This window comes from Thalassophryne amazonica, chromosome 15, assembly GCF_902500255.1.
Source record: "Thalassophryne amazonica chromosome 15, fThaAma1.1, whole genome shotgun sequence".
Lineage (NCBI taxonomy): Eukaryota > Metazoa > Chordata > Actinopteri > Batrachoidiformes > Batrachoididae > Thalassophryne > Thalassophryne amazonica.
This window is the reverse complement of record NC_047117.1, coordinates 63,858,630-63,881,504: the sequence shown is the minus strand read 5'-3', so window position 1 is coordinate 63,881,504 and position 22,875 is coordinate 63,858,630.

Sequence of the window (22,875 nt, the reverse complement as noted above, 5' to 3'; positions counted from 1 at the left end):
CACACGTGTGTGTGTGTGTGTTTCTAGGTGGTGGTAGCTGTGAGGGTTGGGGCACTGCCTGCCTGATGGATGTGGCTGAGCGCGTTGCCATGGAGCTACCTGGTGGGGAATAATATGAAGCGAGAGGCTGAAGCCGGCAGCCAGCCAATGGGAGCACAGAGCTAAAGAGGATGCAGGCGGTGGCGACGTGTGTGTGACTGTGTGGAAGGGGGTTGCCTAACTTCCCAAATACATACCCATGCAAATAAACTATACTGGCGCGCATGCAACTAAGCAATTACACACGTACGTTCACACCCGCATGTGCACAGAATTAAATCTCTTCCACAGACTGTGCTGCTGAATTATTTATGGCTGCTCATCTCCAGGCCAGGCTGTAATAAAGTTAGGACTGAGACTAATTTGCAGTTTGATGAGGTGGGCTTTTAGCAGTGGATCCTGAGCCAACATTAAGTACATATTGTTTTTACTGATTTGATTACATTTTTATTGTTATTGTTATTAATGCGCCGAGCGTTTGCAAAGGCTATGAGGGAGCAAACTGCCCCACTTCTGATTTGTTACACACAATACAGAAATCTGACCAGAGGAAAGAGCTGAAACTGAAAAAGAAGCGTGCAGGGAACCATTAGACATATACTAGATGCAATCTCTTCACTTTAAAAATCCAATAAAAGTGGCAGCTCAACACCTTTATAGCAACCTTGAGGCAATCTGCTACTAAATACATAAGCCTCAGCCATGAATTGGACCTGAGCCATCTGTCTGCTCACACATGTACTGTGTAAACACACACACACAAACCCATGAGGGCACATATAAAATTATCAGTACTTGTTGGTTCTCACTCACAGACAGTACATTAAGGGTGAAGTGGGGAGCTTTACAGTCATATTTTCAAAGAACACCACGTTTGTTCTCACAGGTGGCCCACTGCATCTTGACGACAGAACTCTGCTGGAACAATGGTGGTGTACCATCATACCATAATCTTAGCAACATCATACTGATTTTTTAAAAAGGGGCGTCTCTTCCCTGTTTTCCATTGAGATTTTGCTCTGTTTTGCACAACATTTGCTGGTTTCAAGCCTCATGGTGTCATTATCCCCCAGCGCCAATGTTTGAAGGAAATCTCGTGGATGGACTCGATCTCACGACATTTCCACAACAGGAGACTCGCATTGCACTGGTAATTTTCCTCAAAAAAACAAAACAAAACAAAACAAAAAAACAAACATGTACTACTCTTGGTGGAATATCCACCTGCAAGTGTGTAAAAAACATTTTCACAAGGAAATTCTACTCAAGCAACTTCAGTGGGCTCTGTTTACACTGAATCAGCGCATCTGAGAGGCAACCAGAAAAACATCAGACGTTTCCAGGAAGCTGCGATCAAAGCAGCAAAGATGACGCTAAGGCAAGCAAGTTGCAAGTGAAATAAGCACTCACCACTGAGGAATTGAGCAGATCAGCATTGAACTATGACGTTTTAGCAATGACAAGAGAGAAACAAATCATGTTTCCCCCTCAGAGCTTTGAAGCATCTGATAAATGCTACTTTCATGCCTTTGGTTGACTATGGCGATGTTGTGTATTTGTGTGCTTTTCATGCCTTTGGTTGACTATGGCGATGTTGTGTATTTGTGTGCTCCAAACACTTGTTTACAGTTCTTGTCCCCATTATATCATTACGCTCTCAGATTTATTACTGGTAGTAGCCGCCTTACCCACCACTGCGACCTTTATGCCAAAGCTGGCATGCCCTCTTTGGAAGTAAGGCGACACACACATTGGATGACTTTGGTATAGAAGGCTCTTAATGGGCTAGTTCCTACGTACGTGTCTACTTTTTTGCGGCGAACTGTTGCCTGCTGCTGTGCCTTACGTTCGAAGGACATCTTGAATTCTTCTGTTCCCTGTGTCCAAACGGAAAAAGGGAAAGAAAGCCTTCAGTTTTGCTTCATTGTCTTCCTGGAATGTTCTTAAATTGAAACTGAAATTGTCTTGGCTGGTTTTGCTGATAGCCTTCTGTTAGTTACTGGAACATCCATTTTTGGTGTGGTTCTCCATCTTTTGCATTCTGAGAAACCAACATTTTTCAACATTGCACCCAGTGACTTAAAACTTCACACATTCTTGAGAAATGTTTGTTTCTCAGATTGCAAAAGATGGAGAACCACGTTCTACTTTTTCTGGTTCAGGCTCAAATCTCTCAGTTGTCCCTCATACTTGACATGTTTGTGTGTGAAGGCAAACAAGATCTGTGTTGTTAACCATTTTTTAATGACAATTTACAGGGATTGAACCCCTGAACCCCATGGAGATGTGTGAAAATTTCACAACTGTCCTGGCTAACAAGACGAATACACCAACATCTGTACCAACAGAGAACAATGTTCCTGAAATCCAACAAGGAAAATGGCATTCTACGACACCTTTATAATCATTCTCAACAAGACGGTGTACACCGGATGCTCAGTAATCCTCTGATTAATGACGCCCGGCATATTTAATACCTAATACGGAGCACAGGAGCTGACAAGCCAAACAATTAGGTCAATTACTGGATGACAACTGTGTTGGGTTGGGTTAATTAGTGGAATCTTCTATGGCGGGCACATCTATTTCAGGGCCAGCGGCATGTAACAGAGCACACATGTAAATGAGCTCATCTTAAGTACGGCTGTGGTAGAATGTGCGATCTGTGTTATGGATGAGGATCGCTGTGTGCAGGCAAGCATCTGAAATGTGAATGTACGTGCATACAATATGGCATTTCTGATGTACGCACAATACTATATTGCCCAAGCGTGCAAGCAAAAAAGAGAGCAATATGTTGTGTGTTAATGTCGTCTACATAATTATTATGTAACACTGTTCTGTAGTATGTTACAAATTAAAAATAAATCCTAAGAGGTATAAGTTTCTAAATTCTGCATTGTGTATACCGGGCTAATCGCTTTATCACAAAACATTTCAGATCTGTGTATTTTCTGTAAACAAACAATTTCTCTCTCTCTCTCTTTATTGTAAAACTGTGAAAAAAAAATAGCTCTTACAAATGACATATATGATTTTACTCAAAGCTGTTAGTCCCTTGATTTAAAAGATACAGTCATTGTAAGATACTAATATGTGGCAAGTTATTTTTATTTTAATGCCAAAATAAATTTGTTTCATCAAGAGAATTTTAGAAAATAAACATAATAATAAAAAATAATTCAAAAAATCCTCCATTACTGATACATTTACTGTCAGAAATACAAAGTTAATGTTCTCCTTATTTGCTGAAACACCCAAAATGATAGTTTGATGCACTAAATACCACTGTTAACTTAGTCGCTTAACAACATACTTAATCAATTCCACATAATGTAACGTTAGGTTAGACAAATATTCAAAATACTTATTTGCAAAATGTAAGTATTTTTAGAAAATTAATATGCCAATCATTAGCTTGTGAGTTAAAACAATAACTTTGAATTATTATAGGGCTCAACTGAACGCTGTCAATCGCTGTATTGACCATTGCTAGGGATGCTGCTCTGCTCAGAGGAGCACAGATGGAAAAAGGTTATTTGCCTTGTGGTTCCTTTTTCCCTTGATTAAACAGCTTCAGAGTAATAGTGCGGGTTAAATAAATGACTTGTAACTTGTTACGTAACCCGTAATCTCTTGCTGATAATGATAAAACTACACAAATGTACACGTCATAATGTGTCTGATAATCCACCGCTCAACGGATTGATTTCCAGCCGGCTTCATTGTAAACAAATGCCCATGGCCGAGAGAAGGGTTAGCAAAGAGGGAAAGAGACCGGACTTATACAATGGACAGCTTTATACACTAAATTACGAAATTTATAAATCGGTAAACGTCATATTTTGATCAACGTTCTGTCTCAAATTAATTATTTCATATTTTGCAGGTCAGTCATGCCAACTTCTAATGCTAGTAAGGCTAGCACTAACTTAGCGTCAGCGGCATATCGTTAGCTTGCAAACCTTATCAAAATCCAACGCTGTATATTATTTAAAATAGTACAATTTTATGAAATAAATATTGGATATACACGTTACGGACTTTACCTGTGATTCTTCGCCTGTATGGCATAGTAGCCAGACGGAAGCCACTCCTGAGTAAAAGGCACATGGCAGCCCGCCAGGAGTTTGCCAAAAGACTCCGGAAGGACTCTCAGATGATGAGAAACAAAATTCTCTGGTCTGATTAGACAAAGACTGAACTCTTTGTTTGGAGGAAACCAGGCACTGTTCATCAACTAGCCAATACCCTCCCTACAGTGAAACAAGGTGGTGGCAGCATTATGCTGTTAGATGGGATGTTTTTCAGGGACAGGAACTGGGAGCAGGACAATGACCCTAAGTACACAGCCAAGATATCAAAGGAGTGGCTTCAGGACAACTTTGTGAATGTCCTTGAGTGGCCCAGCCAGAGCTCAGACCTGAATCTGATTGAACATCTCTGGAGATAAAGGTGCGCCAGCCTTGTGGCATCATATTCAAGAAGACCTAAAGCTGTAATTGCAGCCAAAGGTGCATCAACAAAGCATTGAGCAAGGGTGTGAATACTTATGTACATATGATTTCTTAGTTTTTTATTTTTAATAAATTAACACAAATGTCAAAAAACTTTTTTTCATGCCATTACGGGGTGTTGTGAGTAGAATTTTAATAGAAATGTGGAAAAAGTGAAGCGTTGTGAATACTTTCCGAATGCACTGTTTATCCAGAAGCAGCTGCTCCTTATGCAGCAGAAATCCATTATGGAGCTGGTGGAAGAAGTGAAGGCTCTCCGGATCCAGAATGCAGAGAAAGACCGGCGTCTGGTGTACCTGGAGAACCGTGTTGCGGAGTTGGAACAGTACACAAGGATGAACGACGTTATTATTACAGGAATTCATGTTAAACCTCGATCCTACGCACGGGCGGTGTCAGAAGACAGCAGAGGGGAGGCCAGTGAGCAGGAGGCCAGCTCAGTGGAACAACAGGTGGCTGACTTCCTGCAATCTAAAGGTATTCAAATGGACTGTAATAACAAGCGTGCCACCCTCTGCCCAGGAGAGAGGATGGAGACAAGCGAGCAGTTATAATGAGGTTTGCCAACAGAAAACATAAAATGGCATTGTTAAAACAGGGACGGAAACTTAAAGGAACAAACGTATTCATCAATGAACATCTGACCAAAAGAAACGCAGACATCGCCAGGAAAGCTCGTTTCTTAAAAAAGCAGGGAAAAATTCAACAGACATGGACATCCAACTGCAAAACATTTATCAAATTGAACGGAACACCAGAACAAGCGAAGGTTATGGTAATCAGGAACATCGAGGATCTGGACAAATACGACCAATAAGGTATGAGGACACAAACACATCACAACACCATGACACAGACCAGAGGAACCTATTCATCTACTACCTATTCATCTACATCTGGAGACAAGAAGGATATAACTCAAAGGATTGCTGATCATGGAAAAGTAGAACTGAGAACATTTAAATACACAGACCACAATGTACTGGACTTGGAGCACGATATAGACCCGGACAATAATTTCTCCTCAAATATCAATAACAGTTGTTGCTATTATACAGATGAACAGTTTAATCGGATCATTAAAACGGATAACAAATTATCAATAATCCATTTCAACAGCAGAAGTCTATATGCAACCTTTAACAACATTAAAGAATATTTAAGTCAATTTAAAAAAATATTTAACATAATTGCTATATCAGAAACATGGATCAATGAAGATAAAGGAATGGATTATGAACTGGATGGATATGAATTTAATTGTGTAAACAGAAAGAATAAGAGTGGAGGAGGAGTGGCTGTGTATGTGGATAAGAACATGGATTATAAAATAGTAGACAATATGACAACTGTGATTGATAACTTATTAGAATGTATAACTATTGAAATATGTGAAGAAAAAAGCAAAAATGTATTAGTCAGCTGTATATATAGAGCACCAGGATCTAGTATTGAAACATTCACTGACTGTATGGGAAAATGTTCTCAAAAACTAATCAAAAAACTGTGTTCATTTGTGGTGACTTAAATATTGATCTGCTCAATCCAAATAAGCATAAAATAACAGATGAATTTATCAATATAATGTACAGTATGAGTTTATATTCAAAAATCACCAGGCCAAGAAGAATTACATCCCATAGTGCTACCTTAATTGATAATATATTCAGCAATGATATTGAGAATAACACTGAGTGGATTATTAATCAATGACATTAGTGATCATCTACCAGTTTTCATCGTTTATAATAGAAACCATCGGCGGAATCAGCCAGAGGAGAAAATAAAATACAGGCGAGTGCGGACAGAGGAAAACATGAACACACTAAAGAAGGATTTACAGGAGCAAAACTGGGAAAAGGTATACAGTGAAAGTGATGTTGATAGTGCATATGAAACTTTTTTACAAATATTTACATCATTATATGATAAAAATTGTCCAATTAAACAAGACTACAGAAAACAAAAAATCCAAGCTCGACCATGGATGACGAAAGGGTTACGAAATGCATGTAATAAGAAAAATACACTGTATAGAGAATTCATAAAACTAAAGACTAAAGAGGCAGAAAATAGATATAAGAAATACAAAAATAGATTAACTAATATTATACGGGTATGTAGGAAGGAATATTATAGTAACATATTATATAATAACAAAAACAATATTAAAGGAATATGGGATATATTAAATAGCATTATCAAAAATGGTAATAAAAAACAGACTTACCCTCAGTATTTCATTGATAATAATATCAAGAAGGAAAATAAGGATGAGGTAGTCAACGGTTTTAATAATTTTTTTTGTAAATATTGGACCAAGCTTGGCAGAAAAAATTCCCAATTCCCAACCTGAGGATTGGGATAATAATCTCATAGAAAGAAATCCCTGTTCAATGTTCCTCACAGCAGTGGATGGAAAAGAAATTATAGACATTGTGAATAATTGTAAATATAAAACATCTACCGATTTAAATGAAATTGATATGGTGGTGGTAAAACAGGTCATTGAATGGATTGTAGAACCATTAACATACATCTGTAACTTATTTCAAACCGGTAAATTTCCCAATCAAATGAAAATAGCTAAGGTTGTGCTGCTGTATAAGACTGGGGATAGACACCACTTCACAAATTATAGACCTGTTTCTTTGCTTCCACAATTTTCCAAATTATTAGAAAAGTTATTCAATAATAGATTAGACAAATTCATAAATAAACATAAATTACTTACTGATAGTCAATATGGATTCAGAGCACATAGTTCAACATCACTTGCATTAATAGAATCAGTTGAGGAGATTACAAACGCCATAGACCACAAATTACATTCAGTTGGAATATTTATAGACCTTAAAAAGGCTTTTGATACAATCAATCATGACATATTAATCAGGAAACTTGAACAGTATGGGATTAGGGGGTTGGTGTTGCACTGGGTGAGAAGCTACTTAAGTAACAGAAAACAGTTTGTGAAGTTGGGGGAATATACATCATCATGCTTGGACAATGCTTGTGGCGTCCCACAGGGGTCAGTATTGGGTCCAAAACTGTTTCTAATTTATATAAATGATATTGTCAATGTTTCCAAAATATTAAAATTAGTATTATTTGCAGATGACACAAGCATTTTTTGTTCAGGGGGGGATTTGCAGGAGTTACTGAGGAGGATCAGTATAGAAATGGGAAAATTGAAAATATGGTTTGACAGAAACAAATTATCATTAAACTTAAGTAAAACAAAATACATGTTATTTGGCTATTGTAATACAGACATACAGGTTCAGTTACAAGTCGAGGGGGTAGATATTGAAAGGGTACATGAAAATAAGTTTCTGGGGGTGATAATAGATGATAAGATAAACTGGAAGACTCATATAAAACATATACAAAGTAAACTGTCAAGAAGCATTTCAGTTCTAAACAGAGCAAAACATATTCTGGACCACAACTCACTCCGCATTCTTTACTGCTCACTGGTTTTACCATATTTACAGTACTGTGCAGAGGTATGGGGTAATACTTATAAAGGTACAACACAATCACTATCAGTAATGCAGAAAAGAGCTATAAGAATTATTCATAATACTGGCTATAGAGATCATACAAATCCACTATTTTTACAATCCAAATTCTTAAAATTCACAGACTTGGTTCATTTTCAAACAGTACAAATTGTGTATAAAGCAATAAACAATTTACTTCCAGCAAATATTAAAAATATGTTTTTTTAACAGATCAGGGGATTGCAGTCTGAGGGGGAAATTTAATTTAAAGCATCAGTGGGCACGAACAACATTAAAAGGTTTCTGTATTTCTGTCTGTGGGGTGAGGATGTGGAACAGATTGGGAGTGGGGCTCAAGCAATGTCCAAGCATGAACCAGTTCAAACAGCGGTACAAAAATATGGGTTTTTCTAGGTATAGGGAGGAGGAAGGATAATGAGGGTTAGGGTGTTTTTGGTTTTTGCTTCGGCTTGTAAATATATAGTATTTTGTATGTAAGTAGGTATGTGTAGGTGTATATTTATGTTTGTGTATATATGTGTGTATATGTGTATGTGTGTATGTATATATATATGTATGTGTGTGTGTATATGTGTGTATATATGTATATATATATATATATATATATATATTGATATCGGTTTAGGTGTGTAGGAATCTATGTGTATATGTGGCAAAGGGTATTACTGGTTGTGGGGAAGAAGGGGTAGGGATAAACAAGCTGATGCTTCACCCTGCCCCTTTTCGGACATGTTGGGTACACAGTAGGAACTTTTTTGTTGTTGTCTTTACTGATCTTGTAATTGTTGTTGTATCAAATGTTCGAAATAAACAGTTTTCATCATCATCTTTTCATCATCATCTATTGAGCAGCTTACCACTGACTGAGGATCCGACCTGTTCAGATTCAACTGGAACACCCTAAAATAGGATCTGGTTAGTCATAATTGCTTGACTAAGACCCCACAAGATTGTTATTGACCTGTATCATCCTCACCCCACTTCCTACCTTCATAAGATGGCTACACAACATTTACAAAGGTGGAACATTGATTGAGGACACCCAAAACTGACACTGATTAAGAGAACCATCAAGTGATTACAACCAAGGAACCTATTTCAATGGTAGGGCTTGACAGGCTGATTGAGGATGGCTGTGGTTGATGCAGACTGATAAGATCCTCAACTCGGTAAACGCAAAGGGTAGCATAGATGAAATGAGATCAAACAATTGATGGGCAATCAAGTTGATCAACTGATGAAGGCTGTTTTCAGTAGATAGTAACACAGAGCATCCCCACTTGACTTCTGATCTTTGAAATATAATCTTCTGTCTTAACTGATCAATTACAGATCTTCTCGGTTGATATCGGTAATGTCTGTAATGTTTATAATTATAGGTTTGGGCTAGGGTTCGGGTCACAATTACAAATGGCTTATTTTGAAAGGTAGAACACCATGCACTGTACACGTTTCATCAAGTACAACTTGAGTTGCGTACAGAAGGACATCTGACATAAAACTTGTGTCAAGACCCAATGCAGATTTCTGCCAGATGAACTGGGGGCAGCTGGAAGCAGAAAGTGGTGGCTACAGTTTTACACCCAAACAGAAACAAGACATACTCTTGTCTCACGTACTGCTCTGTACATTTGGAAAGGTTGGCGTGGTAGCCAAACAAGGACACCGCGGGTCATTTCCATATTCACTTAGTCTTACAGTGTGGCCGCTCCCCTTTCTGCATGGTGGCACTTTAATCAAAACGGTAACACTAGCACTGCTCCTAAATGGCCCCAAAGCGCCTTTGAAATGCACTGACACCGGTGTCATGCTAAAAACGACATGATTTTTATCCCTTTAAATGGCTTGTAAAAGGGCCCCATTGACTACATGAGCAGCCAACACTTGCATGCCTCTTAGCTTTGGGCTCTATTGTAGTAACAAGTGAATGTGTCAATGATACCAGAAGAACACAAGCTGTTTATTCAATATCTGAGTTCTGCTCTTTTTTCTCCCTTGTATAAAAGCGTTGGAATGTATGGCAAATATTGACACTGACATCCATGCGCTGGCGTTTTTTTTTTTTTTTTGGAGGGGGCGCCTTTCATACAAGGTAAAACCTGTTGAAATTCAAGGGCATCACTTTCACACCTCTGCTAAAGTGGATACCGAAGCACTGACAAGACAATAACAGCACAGAGACATGCACTTAATCTCAGACTACCACGCACACATATGAAGCCCCTCAGTGATCAAGTTCTACACTCAACAAAAATATAAACGCAACACTTTTGGTTTTGCTCCCATTTTGTATGAGATGAACTCAAAGATCTAAAACTTTTTCCACATACACAATATCACCATTTCCCTCAAATATTGTTCAAAACCAGTCTAAATCTGTGATAGTGAGCACTTCTCCTTTTCTGAGATAATCCATCCCACCTCACAGGTGTGCCATACCAAGATGCTGATTAGACACCATGATTAGTGCACAGGTGTGCCTTAGACTGCCCACAATAAAAGGCCACTCTGAAAGGTGCAGTTTTATCACACAGCACAATGCCACAGATGTCGCAAGATTTGAGGGAACGTGCAATTGGCATGCTGACAGCAGGAATGTCAACCAGAGCTGTTGCTCGTGTATTGAATGTTCATGTCTCTACCATAAGCCGTCTCCAAAGGCGTTTCAGAGAATTTGGCAGTACATCCAACCAGCCTCACAACCGCAGACCACCTGTAACCACACCAGCCCAGGACCTCCACATCCAGCATGTTCACCTCCAAGATCGTCTGAGACCAGCCACTCGGACAGCTGCTGGAACAATCGGTTTGCATAACCAAAGAATTTCTGCACAAACTGTCAGAAACCGTCTTAGGGAAGCTCATCTGCATGCTCGTCGTCCTCATCGGGGTCTCGACCTGACTCCAGTTCGTCGTCGTAACCGACTTGAGTGGGCAAATGCTCACATTCGCTGGTGTTTGGCACGTTGGAGAGGTGTTCTCTTCTCGGATGATGCAAAGGAGATGTGTTGCACTGCATGAGGCATATGGTGGTCACACCAGATACTGACTGGTATCCCCCCCCCAATAAAACAAAACTGCACCTTTCAGAGTGGCCTTTTATTGTGGGCAGTCTAAGGCACACCTGTGCACTAATCATGGTGTCTAAACAGCATCTTGGTATGGCACACCTGTGAGGTGGGATGGATTATCTCAACAAAGGAGAAGTGCTCACTATCACAGATTTCGACTGGTTTGTGAACAATATTTGAAGGAAATGGTGATATTGTGTATGTGGAAAAAGTTTTAGATCTTTGAGTTCATCTCATACAAAATGGGAGCAAAACCAAAAGTGTTGCATTTAAATTTTTGTTGAGTATATAAGCACTGGGGCACAGTATGTGCCGCAGTGCATCATCCATCAGGAGGTATTGCCTGTCCTTATTAGAAAGTCCTAATCCACTCGTTTATGTAGTGTATTCTGTTGGTGGAAGCCCCAAAGTAGCACAGTTATGGGTCCTAAGAGCTCAGTGTACACACTCGCTCTCCTTCCATCACAGAGAGACAAGCACTACTGATATCACATATTTCCACAACCATTTCTGCGTTCTACTTAATGTTGCTCCATTGTTTCTGGTGTCGCATACTGAACGGCTCCCCCTTAAAAATTGGTCCGCCCTGCTTTCATTGCGCATGTGACATTTGGGACCACCACAGCTCGTCTGAGACTGACTCCCTACACCCAAAGCAATCAAAGGGAATAATGTGATTATTCACCATCAGATGACAAAGTAAAACCTCTTAAATCAGTCTAAAGTTGGTTTAAAGCAAAAACGAGACCGTTTTAGGCAGAAACAAGGCGATAATCGGTGAGTCGCTACTGACTCTGGCTGCTGCACTCTGATCGCTTCTTCCATCTTTTATTATGAAATAATGCTGAATTTATGTGAAAATGATTGTTTACTACAGCTTCAGATATTTATCGCAGAGATAGATGATGACCGGAGTGCAGTTTTAAGTAGAAACGAGGTGATAATCGGAGAAACGCTGGTGACGCTCAGAAATGACGCATGCGCAGTGAAGGCACTGTGGACTGATTTTTAGGGGGGACCGTTCCAATAATGACAGCATTCTATACCCGCTGCCTGTAAAAGTTTGCAAAATTTAACATCACCAGTGTTTATTGGATTGGCAGGGTGTCAAACGCCCCATTCAGCAAATTCAATAACGGTTTGAAACATGTTTTGCCATATATATATACACACACACACACAACTATAAAGTTACCAAAACAACAATTATCTAAGTAATGTTACGTAACTAGCAAATACTAGCTATCTGTTTATTATCGTTATCGTTCTGTTTATGTGCTTCATCTTGTTAAATTCTCTATGACAGTATACGAAACTAAAATCAGCACCCATAGGTTTTCTGTAGAGACCCAGAACAGTTGATATGAAGCCCGTCTCTGGGCCACAGTCTTAACATCACCATGTTTACAACAGCGACCACGCTGATTCACGATTAACCATTAATGCATAAAGAGGTGGCTCAAAGAAGCCTGAATATGCCCCCATTTTTTAGTCCAAACCACTTAAGCTAATAGGCTAACCTCAGTTTGAGTGTTAATTAAATCATATTTTTGGGGACTGCATAGTGGTTCTCCTAACAATGTTTTTTGGTGCGGACCTTAAGATATATGAGCCACTTATGATCTCAGTAATCTTGCATTAAATGGGCTTAACAAATCAGGCTACCGATGGCTGCTAAAAGCGCTAAAGCTGTTAGCATCTTAGAAGATCCATTAGAATGATTCATCACACAAGCCCTATTATTCTAGGTGTTTGTAATAAAATACTGCAAATGAAACAGACATAGCCTCCACAACAATGAACATTGAGTGGCCTCTGAGCTAAAGGCTATGGCTATGTCTAGGCTATGAGAGGAGGAGAGGTGCAGCTCTGCTGCAGTCACTCAAAGCAACCATGCTGCCAAAACTTACAGAACTTTATGGATGAAAATATCTTAAACTAAGAAGACACTCTATAGAAATCAAAATTTTTATACCAGGCTGAAAACTGGTTTATTTCTGCTCTGAAGATGGACATTTTAACATGGAGCCCGATGGGAAGGTGCTCTGTTTTGGAGCCAACTTCAAGCGGACAGTCATCTTTTTGTACTTCCAGTGGGGTTTCATGTAAGGCCATCAATGTGTCCACTTGCCGGGGATAGAAGCTCCTGCTAAGAGGCTGTTTGACCGCTAAGAGAAGTTACACACTGCTACTAAAAGAGGCAATTTTACCAGGGACAGAAGTTACATGCTGTCACTAACAGAGGCTACAGGGAAGTAGATGCTGCCGCTAAAAGAAAAGTTATGTGCTGCCGCTAAAATAAGCTATTTTATTTCAGAGAAAAATTGCATACTGTCAATAACGGAGGCTATTTTACAAAGGAGAGAAGTTACATGCTGTTGCCAAAAGTGGCTATCAGGGAGAGAAGCTATGCTGTACCGTTAACAGGCTGTCAGACCATGTTTGATAAGCCATAGAAACTTAGTATGGTGTTAAATTTGAATGGAGCTTCCTAGACTTAACTATCAGAAGTGAATCTATATGCGGCCAAAGTGTTGATCTTGTAGAGGTGCTTACTCATCTCAGCAGTGACCTTCGTGTCTCTGTGTTCTTGGCCTTTGAAATAGAGAAATGCCTTATAAAGTCATGACTTTGCAGGACAGAGGTGTTTGGCGATGTCAATACTTTTGCAAGAGAAGGAAAGTCCAAGTTTTTAAGATCCTTAAGTTTCCTGTCTTACTGTGTGTTTGGTAAACCGGACGTGAACCAGTGACCTAACATCCTTACCTTTAAGAAGGAGCGTCACTACAACATTTTGGCTATGTGGTGCTTTTCTCTGTATATGATCAAGCATGTAGGCGCCTTAGTACTGAGAACCCCAATGGGGAGGTTAGGCCAAGGAAATGCCCACGTTTCACTGAGCTGCAGCAGATGCATGATTACTTTCAAGAGGTGGGGTCTCAGCAGTTGTCTACGTGGGTGGATGCCATCCATGATCTAGGATAGTTTCGTGGTATGGTCATTGTGGCAATGCATGGTGCAAGCACATGGCCTCTACAAACTCTTTGTCATAGCCTCTGTTGTCCTGAAAGTTGCAACATCTCATTATCACCAGACACTTGCATCTGCGTCTCAGTCTTTTCCATTTTCCTGTTATCCATTCCAACCCATTCCAATGTCAGCTTTCTGGTTCTTTCGAGGATATCCAATATTTAGGGAGATGATGATCTTTAAGCTCGATTTTCAGTCAGACAGGAAACTCACTAAGATCACTTGGGGAGTTTTTGTAATTCCCAAGTTGCTCCTGGAGTGCCTTACATACTAGCATGTTGACATCAGTGTGTCAGTGTGTGTGTGAATGTGTGAATGTGATGAATTATTATGAAGTGGTTAGAGCTTCTACAGCAGATTGAAAAGGACAACAGGAATGTAGTACGTTCTCCATTTTCTTCTGTGGGATCTTTGTACCGATCTTCTCTCTCCTTATGATGTTCAGCATTGATCTTTTTATGCTTCTGTGAGCAACCGCTCCTTTTTTGTTTTTGTCGACTGCTCAGTATCGTGCTGGATGTCATTGTTGGTAGAATCGTTTAATTTGTTATTTTTCTTTTAGACTTATTGATATTGATCTCTTCTTTAGAATGCTGCAGTATTTTCCACCAAGCAGTTATTCTTCTATTGAACTTCCGTGATATTTCAATCTCCGGTGTTATGGTTCATCTCAAGCAAATGTATTCTTATACGTCTTCAATGAGCACATTTTCTTTTTTAGTTTTATTTCTAGATGTTATACTTGCTGCTTTATTACATGTAACTGTTCTCATTTGTGCATTTATTCCTATTTTATCTTTCTTTCCTTCATCATTCAATTCATTAAGCATTTCACTCTTTTACTGGCTTTGAGACAACTTTATCTGCAAACCTGATGATGTTGAAATGTTGTTCAATGATGTCAATTTCAGTTTATTCAAAGTTTGTGTGCCTGAACAGTTTTACAGTGCAACAATAACTGAGCTCAATTCAATCCAGTTTTGTTAATTTAGTGCCAAAATGCAACACAGACCATCTCAAGGGCTACACAGCAGTGAGGTCAAGACCTTACTTACCCCATGAGCAAGCTCATTGCCAACAGTGGTAACAAAAAAGTCCCTCAGTATTTTTTCAGGACAGGAGGAAACCTCAAGCAGCTCAGACTCACTCTGGTAACCACCTGGTTTGGCCACACTAACAAGACAAAAAGCACAATACATGATTAACAGAATATGCAGTGACACAAATTCATTCATTTTTTTATACCTTCCTATTCCAATTAAGGGTCACAGGGAAGCTGGAAACTATCCCAGCGCTGGCAGAACAGTAACAGAAATGCTAAACAACTATATAAAACCCAGTGTTCACATCAACAGGTTGAAAACAGAGTTGGGTCACATTACTTTCAAATGTAATCAGTTACTGAATACAAATTACATCGCCATTTTTGTAATTGGTAACATAATATATTGGATTAAAAAAGTAACAATCTGAAGACTTTTTGACATTGGAGTACTTAAAAATCAATTACTGAAAATGATGCCCATCATACATATAAATATAACGCAATGCAAAAATACCCTCGACCGTATGAGCATTATGTTCTTTATAATTTGCAGTTGTTTAATTATTAAGATCCTATAGTCTTACGTACAATTTGTACATATTCAAATCAAATCATCATTTGTTGATGTACAAAAAAAGGAACATTTTTAGATCACCCTCTGTGCATTTGTAGCTATTAATGAGACAATTTTAGCTCCATAGGAAGTTAGCTTTGAGTTATTGAAAGTTAGTTTGCAAGCTAATGTCTGCAAAGTGTCTTGTAAATCACTCCAGGGGTGTTAAAAAAAACAGCATTTTCAGATTTAGAAGTCTTTATTTCTCGCTAGCTTTTACATAATATATCAGAAACGAAGCTGTTAGCAAGTAGCTACACCAGGAAGTGATGTCACCATTCTAATGACAGAAGGTTTGGTTTGGACACAAATGCAAGACTCACAAACACAGTTCTGGTTGACAAACTTTAGTGGAGTGACAAGCAGTGGTCGGTACACGGGTAGACAGTCCAGAAAACACAGCAGCAGAATTATTAACATCAGGCTTTATCGTGGTCGGAACAAACGGGCAGGTGGTCGAAAAACACTTTGAGGCAGGCAGGACTATGGAACATGAACGAGAGCTGGAAAGAAGGCACAGGGCACATCAATCTGGCAAAGAAACAAAGCAGAATGAGCAATATATATGCACCCCAGTGACGAGCTGCAAATTGAACACAGGTGAGCATGGAAAGCACTGGAAAGGGGGGCGTGACCAGGGAGAGAGAGACAGACACGCCCACCTGTAAAAGAGACAGAGAGACCCTACAGAAAAGCATCCAACAAGGAGATAAACAAAAAAGAAGACAGCCTACACATAAAAACAGACTACAACCAAGAGACAAAAGCAGATCAAACACACCTCCTGACAGGACCCCCCCCCCCGCCACGGCCGACCCCGGATGGCCCAGGCGAACCAGGGTGAGCGGCATGAAAGTCGCGAACAAGCACAGGAAACAAAATAAAACGAGAGGGAACCCACGAGCGCTCCTCGGGACCATAGCCCACCCAATCGACCAGATACTGAAACCCACGACCGCAGCGGCGAGAGGCCAGGAGCCGGCGCACGGAGAAGACCGGGCCACCATCCAGACACCGGGCGGGCGGCGGGGGAACAGCAGGAAGGCATAAAGCACTCGACCGAACAGGCTTGACGTTACTGAAAGTAGGGTGGACGCGCATGGACCGAGGAAGACGAAGACGGACCGAAACGGGGTTAATGACCCTGGAGACCGGAAAGGGACCGACAAACTGGGGAGCAAGCTTCTTAGGCACGCCCCGAAGCGACAAGTGCCACGTAGAAAGCCACACCCGCTGCCCAGGGACGTAGGACGGGGCAGCGGACCTCCGGCGGTCAGCGGCCGTCTTATAAGCTTCTACAGAACGGGATAAAATCGTCCGAGCACGCTCCCAGGTTCGCCGGCAACGAAGAATCAAACTGAGCGCCGAGGGAACTGATGAGATAAGGTCGACCGAGGGAAAAAAGGCCGGCTGGTGTCCAAAAACCACATGGAAGGGGGAATAACCGGTGGAAGAAGAGGGCAAACTATTGTGGGCAAGTTCGACCCACGGAAGTTGGTCAGACCAAGAGGCAGGATGCCGCAACGCAAGCACCCGCAGACCTTTCTCCAGGTCCTGATTTATTCGTTCTGCCTGCCCATTGGCCTGTGGATGGTAACCCGAAGTCAAACTGGAAGTTACCCCGAGGAGACGACAAAACTCACTCCAGAATCGGGATATAAACTGCGGGCCCCGGTCGGAGACTATATCCTGTGGTAAGCTGTGTAGTTTAAAGACCTGGTTTAGCATAACCACAGCTGTTTCCCTGGCCGACGGTAGTTTCCGTAGAGGAATAAAATGAACCATCTTGGAGAGTCAGTCGACAACAGTTAAAACCACAGTGTGGCCCTTGGAGGGTGGGAAGCCAGTTACAAAGTCTACGGCAATATGAGACCACGGACGAGACGGAATTGGCAATGGTAACAGTGTCCCTGCAGGTGGATGATTTGGGGATTTATGTATTGCGCATACCTGGCAGGCAGATACGTATTCACAGACGTCCTTTACTAGGCCTGGCCACCAAAATCTTTGCTGCACCACGAACAAGGTCTTTTTAATGCCAGGATGACAGAACATCCGACTATCGTGACACCAGCGGATCGTCTCACTCCTGAGGTCAGGAGGAACAAAAAGTTTTCCCCGCGGACACCCGACAGGAACTGGCGCATCCCCGATTGTCGATTTAATTCTACTCTCGATGTCCCAGGTTAAGGCAGACACAAAACACGAAGCGGGTAATATCATTCCTTGATCTACAGGCGTGTCTACTGGCTCTCCCAGGTGAGATAGGGCGTCTGGTTTCCCGTTCTTGGTACCCGGGCGGTAGGACAGAGTAAAGCTGAAATGACTGAAAAATATTGCCCATCGGGCCTGGCGGGCATTGAGCCGTTTGGCGGAACGGAGGTATTCCAGGTTTTTGTGATCAGTGTAAACGACAAAAGGGAACTGTGCCCCCTCCAGCCAGTGCCGCCACTCCTCCAAAGCCACTTTAACCACTAACAGCTCGCAGTCGCAGATGCCATAATTGCATTCTGTGGGGGTCAATTTCTTTGACAAAAAGGCACAAGGGTGTAGCCTGTTGTCTGTGGGGTTCCTCTGGGACAGAACAGCCCCCACACCTACATTGGAGGCGTCAACTTCTACCACGAACTGTCATGCGGGGTCAGGGAGGAGTAGCACGGGGGCCGTGGTAAAGCGATCCTTTAGGACTCGGAACGCCTCGTCACATTCTTTCGACCAGACAAACGGGCGGAGGGACGAGGTGATAGCATGCAGGGGAGCAGCCACTGAACTGAATCCTCGAATAAATTTCCGATAAAAATTAGCAAACCCTAAGAAACGTTGCATCTCCTTACGGGAGGTGGGTATTGCCCACTCCTGTACTGCCACCACCTTTGCAGGATCCATCTTAACCTCCCCTGCAGAAATGACAAAACCTAAAAAGGAGACTTTTCTGCCTTCACAAACAGCCCGTTTTGCAGTAAAGTTTGTAACTCTGTGCTTGTTCTGTTAGACCTCAGTGCTGCTTTTGATACTGTTGACCATAAAATTTTATTACAGAGATTAGAGCATGCCATAGGTATTAAAGGCACTGCGCTGCGGTGGTTTGAATCATATTTATCTAATAGATTACAATTTGTTCATGTAAATGGGGAATCTTCTTCACAGACTAAGGTTAATTATGGAGTTCCACAAGGTTCTGTGCTAGGACCAATTTTATTCACTTTATACATGCTTCCCTTAGGCAGTATTATTAGACGGCATTGCTTAAATTTTAATTGTTACGCAGATGATACCCAGCTTTATCTATCCATGAAGCCAGAGGACACACACCAATTAGCTAAACTGCAGGATTGTCTTACAGACATAAAGACATGGATGACCTCTAATTTCCTGCTTTTAAACTCAGATAAAACTGAAGTTATTGTACTTGGCCCCACAAATCTTAGAAACATGGTGTCTAACCAGATCCTTACTCTGGATGGCATTACCCTGACCTCTAGTAATACTGTGAGAAATCTTGGAGTCATTTTTGATCAGGATATGTCATTCAAAGTGCATATTAAACAAATATGTAGGACTGCTTTTTTGCATTTACGCAATATCTCTAAAATTAGAAAGGTCTTGTCTCAGAGTGATGCTGAAAAACTAATTCATGCATTTATTTCCTCTAGGCTGGACTATTGTAATTCATTATTATCAGGTTGTCCTAAAAGTTCCCTGAAAAGCCTTCAGTTAATTCAAAATGCTGCAGCTAGAGTACTAACGGGGACTACAAGGAGAGAGCATATCTCACCCATATTGGCCTCTCTTCATTGGCTTCCTGTTAATTCTACAATAGAATTTAAAATTCTTCTTCTTACTTATAAGGTTTTGAATAATCAGGTCCCATCTTATCTTAGGGACCTCATAGTACCATATCACCCCAATAGAGCGCTTCGCTCTCAGACTGCAGGCTTACTTGTAGTTCCTAGGGTTTGTAAGAGTAGAATGGGAGGCAGAGCCTTCAGCTTTCAGGCTCCTCTCCTCTGGAACCAGCTCCCAATTCAGATCAGGGAGACAGACACCCTCTCTACTTTTAAGATTAGTCTTAAAACTTTCCTTTTTGCTAAAGCTTACAGTTAGGGCTGGATCAGGTGACCCTGAACCATCCCTTAGTTATGCTGCTATAGACTTAGACTGCTGGGGGGTTCCCATGATGCACTGAGTGTTTCTTTCTCTTTTTGCTCTGTATGCACCACTCTGCATTTAATCATTAGTGATTGATCTCTGCTCCCCTCCACAGCATGTCTTTTTCCTGGTTCTCTCCCTCAGCCCCACGCAGTCCCAGCAGAAGACTGCCCCTCCCTGAGCCTGGTTCTGCTGGAGGTTTCTTCCTGTTAAAAGGGAGTTTTTCCTTCCCACTGTCGCCAAGTGCTTGCTCACAGGGGGTCGTTTTGACCGTTGGGGTTTTTACGTAATTATTGTATGGCCTTGGCTTACAATATAAAGCGCCTTGGGGCAACTGTTTGTTGTGATTTGGCGATATATAAATAAAATTGATTGATTGATTGATTGATTAACACCTGGCGAACGTGCCGAGTATGAGCAGTCAGATCAGGGGAAAAAATGAGGATATCATCCAGGTAGACAAAAACAAATCTATTCAGGAAGTCACGTAGCACATCATTTAGTTTTGGAATATTGCGGGCGCGTTCGTGAGACCAAATGGCATTACAAGGTATTCGTAGTGACCAGAGGGAGTGTTGAAGGCTGTCTTCCATTCATCACCTTGCTTTATTCTTACCAAATGGTATGCGTTACGCAAGTCGAGCTTAGTAAAGACCTTGGCACCTTCCAACAGTTCAAACGCGGAAGAGATTAATGGCAACGGGTAGCGATTCTTCACGGTGACCTCATTCAAACCGCAGTAATCGATGCAGGGACGGAGTGTTCCGTCCTTCTTTCCTACAAAGAAGAATCCCGCCCCTGCTGGAGAAGAGGATGAGCGTATTAACCCGGCTGCTAAGGAGTCCTGTATGTACTCGTTCATAGCGTGGCGTTCAGGTGCGGATAAGGAGTATAGTTTTTCCCGAGGAGGAGTTGCCCCAGGGAGAAGTTCAATGGCACAGTCATAACTGCGATGCGGTGGTAACGATTTAGCTTTTGCTTTGCTAAAAACAGCTGCGAGATCATGGTAACACACGGGGACCCCAGTCAGATCCGGGTTGACTTCCTGCAAACTACAGACAGACTTAGGCAAACATACATTGCTACAAGACGGACTCCAGGATATAATTTCGCCCTTCGTCCAATCAAAATTTGGTCCATGGCGTTGTAGCCAGGGGTGCCCCAGAATGATAGGGTGAGTCATATTATCCATCACATGAAAGCTAATTGATTCAGAGTGAGAGTGGGAGATTAACAGTTTGACAGACTGAGTGCGGTGAGTGATTTCACCAAGCACGTGACCATCCACGGCACGTACCACCAGGGGGCGCGGGAGCTTATACGTCTTAAGGTGGAGGTGCCTGACAAGAGAGGACAGGATCAAATTGGCATCAGAACCTGAATCTACAAAAGCAGATATGTCTATGGTGGTATGGTCAGATGATAATTTAACTGGGATTATATTTTGTGTTGAAACAGAGGAAATGGAATTTAGACTCACCCGTACCTCGGATCTTGGCCGCACGGTGGCACCCCTGGCCTGACAATGAGAAATCAAATGTCCTGAATGTCCACAGTAGTAGCAGAGGCCATCCTCACGGCGGCGCTGTCGCTCTGTTTGTGACAGACGCGTTCTCCCCAGCTGCATTGGCTCCTCAGAACTGTGTGGTGGGGGCTCAGGCCGAGAGTGAGTGGAGGAGGAGGAGTAACGGGCTGGAGGCGTGTCCATCCGGTGGTCGGGATTACGGTTTGCTCGCCGAGGACGGTCCTGCAGACGGCGGTCAGTGCGGATGGCCAGTGCTATCAATTCATCAAGATCATCCAGCAGGTCGGTGGCTATTAACTGATCCTGGATCTCTGCAGACAGACCCTGGAAAAACACATCGAGGAGGGCTGCCGGGTTCCATTCGCTCTTTGCTGCGAGAACGCGAAAGTCGATCGCGTAGTCTGTTACCCGGTGGCTGCCCTGCCTCAGCCTCATGAGGGAGCGCGCAGCCTCGCGCCCCGGAGCGGTGTGCTGAAAAACCTGTTTGAGAGCCTTGGTGAACGCCGGGAGAGAAGCACAGGCGGGAGATTGTTGGCTCCATTCCGCTGTTGCCCAGGCAGCCGCTCGGCCGGAAAGGTGAGTGATCATATATGCTATCTTCATTCTGTCTGTCGGGAACATGGGTGACATTAGCTCGAAGTGGAGCTCACACTGTGTAATAAATGGTTTGACGTCGCCGGATTCTCCAGAGAAACATTCCGGTTGCGACAGTTGGTTGCAAACCACTGGAGCAGATGTGGGAATCGGAGCGGCTGCTGACGGCCCCGGTGAAGGTGGGCTGGAGGCCCCGGTGGCCGCGTCCGACGAAGCCTGAGGACTGAGTCACGCCAGGAGCTGATTCATCTGCGCGCTGACAGAGGACATGAAAGTGTCCTGGCGTTTAGCAAGTTCGCTAATACCAGAACTCAGCTTAGCAAGCTGGTCTTCCTGCTGCGCGAGTTGCTGGCTGTGGTGTCATACCGCCAGCTGAAAGGGGTCTGAGCCTGCTGTGTCCATCGTTGGCCAGATTGATCTGACAGGAGGTTTGGTTTGGACACAAATTCAAGACTCACAAACACAGCTCTGGTTGACAAACTTTAGTGGAGTGACAAGCAGTGGTCGGTACACGGGTAGACAGTCCAGAAAACACAGCAGCAGAATTATTAACATCAGGCTTTATCGTGGTCGGAACAAACGGGCAGGTGGTCGAAAAACACTTTGAGGCAGGCAGGACTATGGAACATGAACAAGAGCTGGAAAGAAGGCACAGGGCGCATCAATCTGGCAAAGAAACAAAGCAGAATGAGCAGTATGTATGCACCCCAGTGACGAGCTGCAAATTGAACACAGGTGAGCATGGAAAGCACTGGAAAGGGGGGG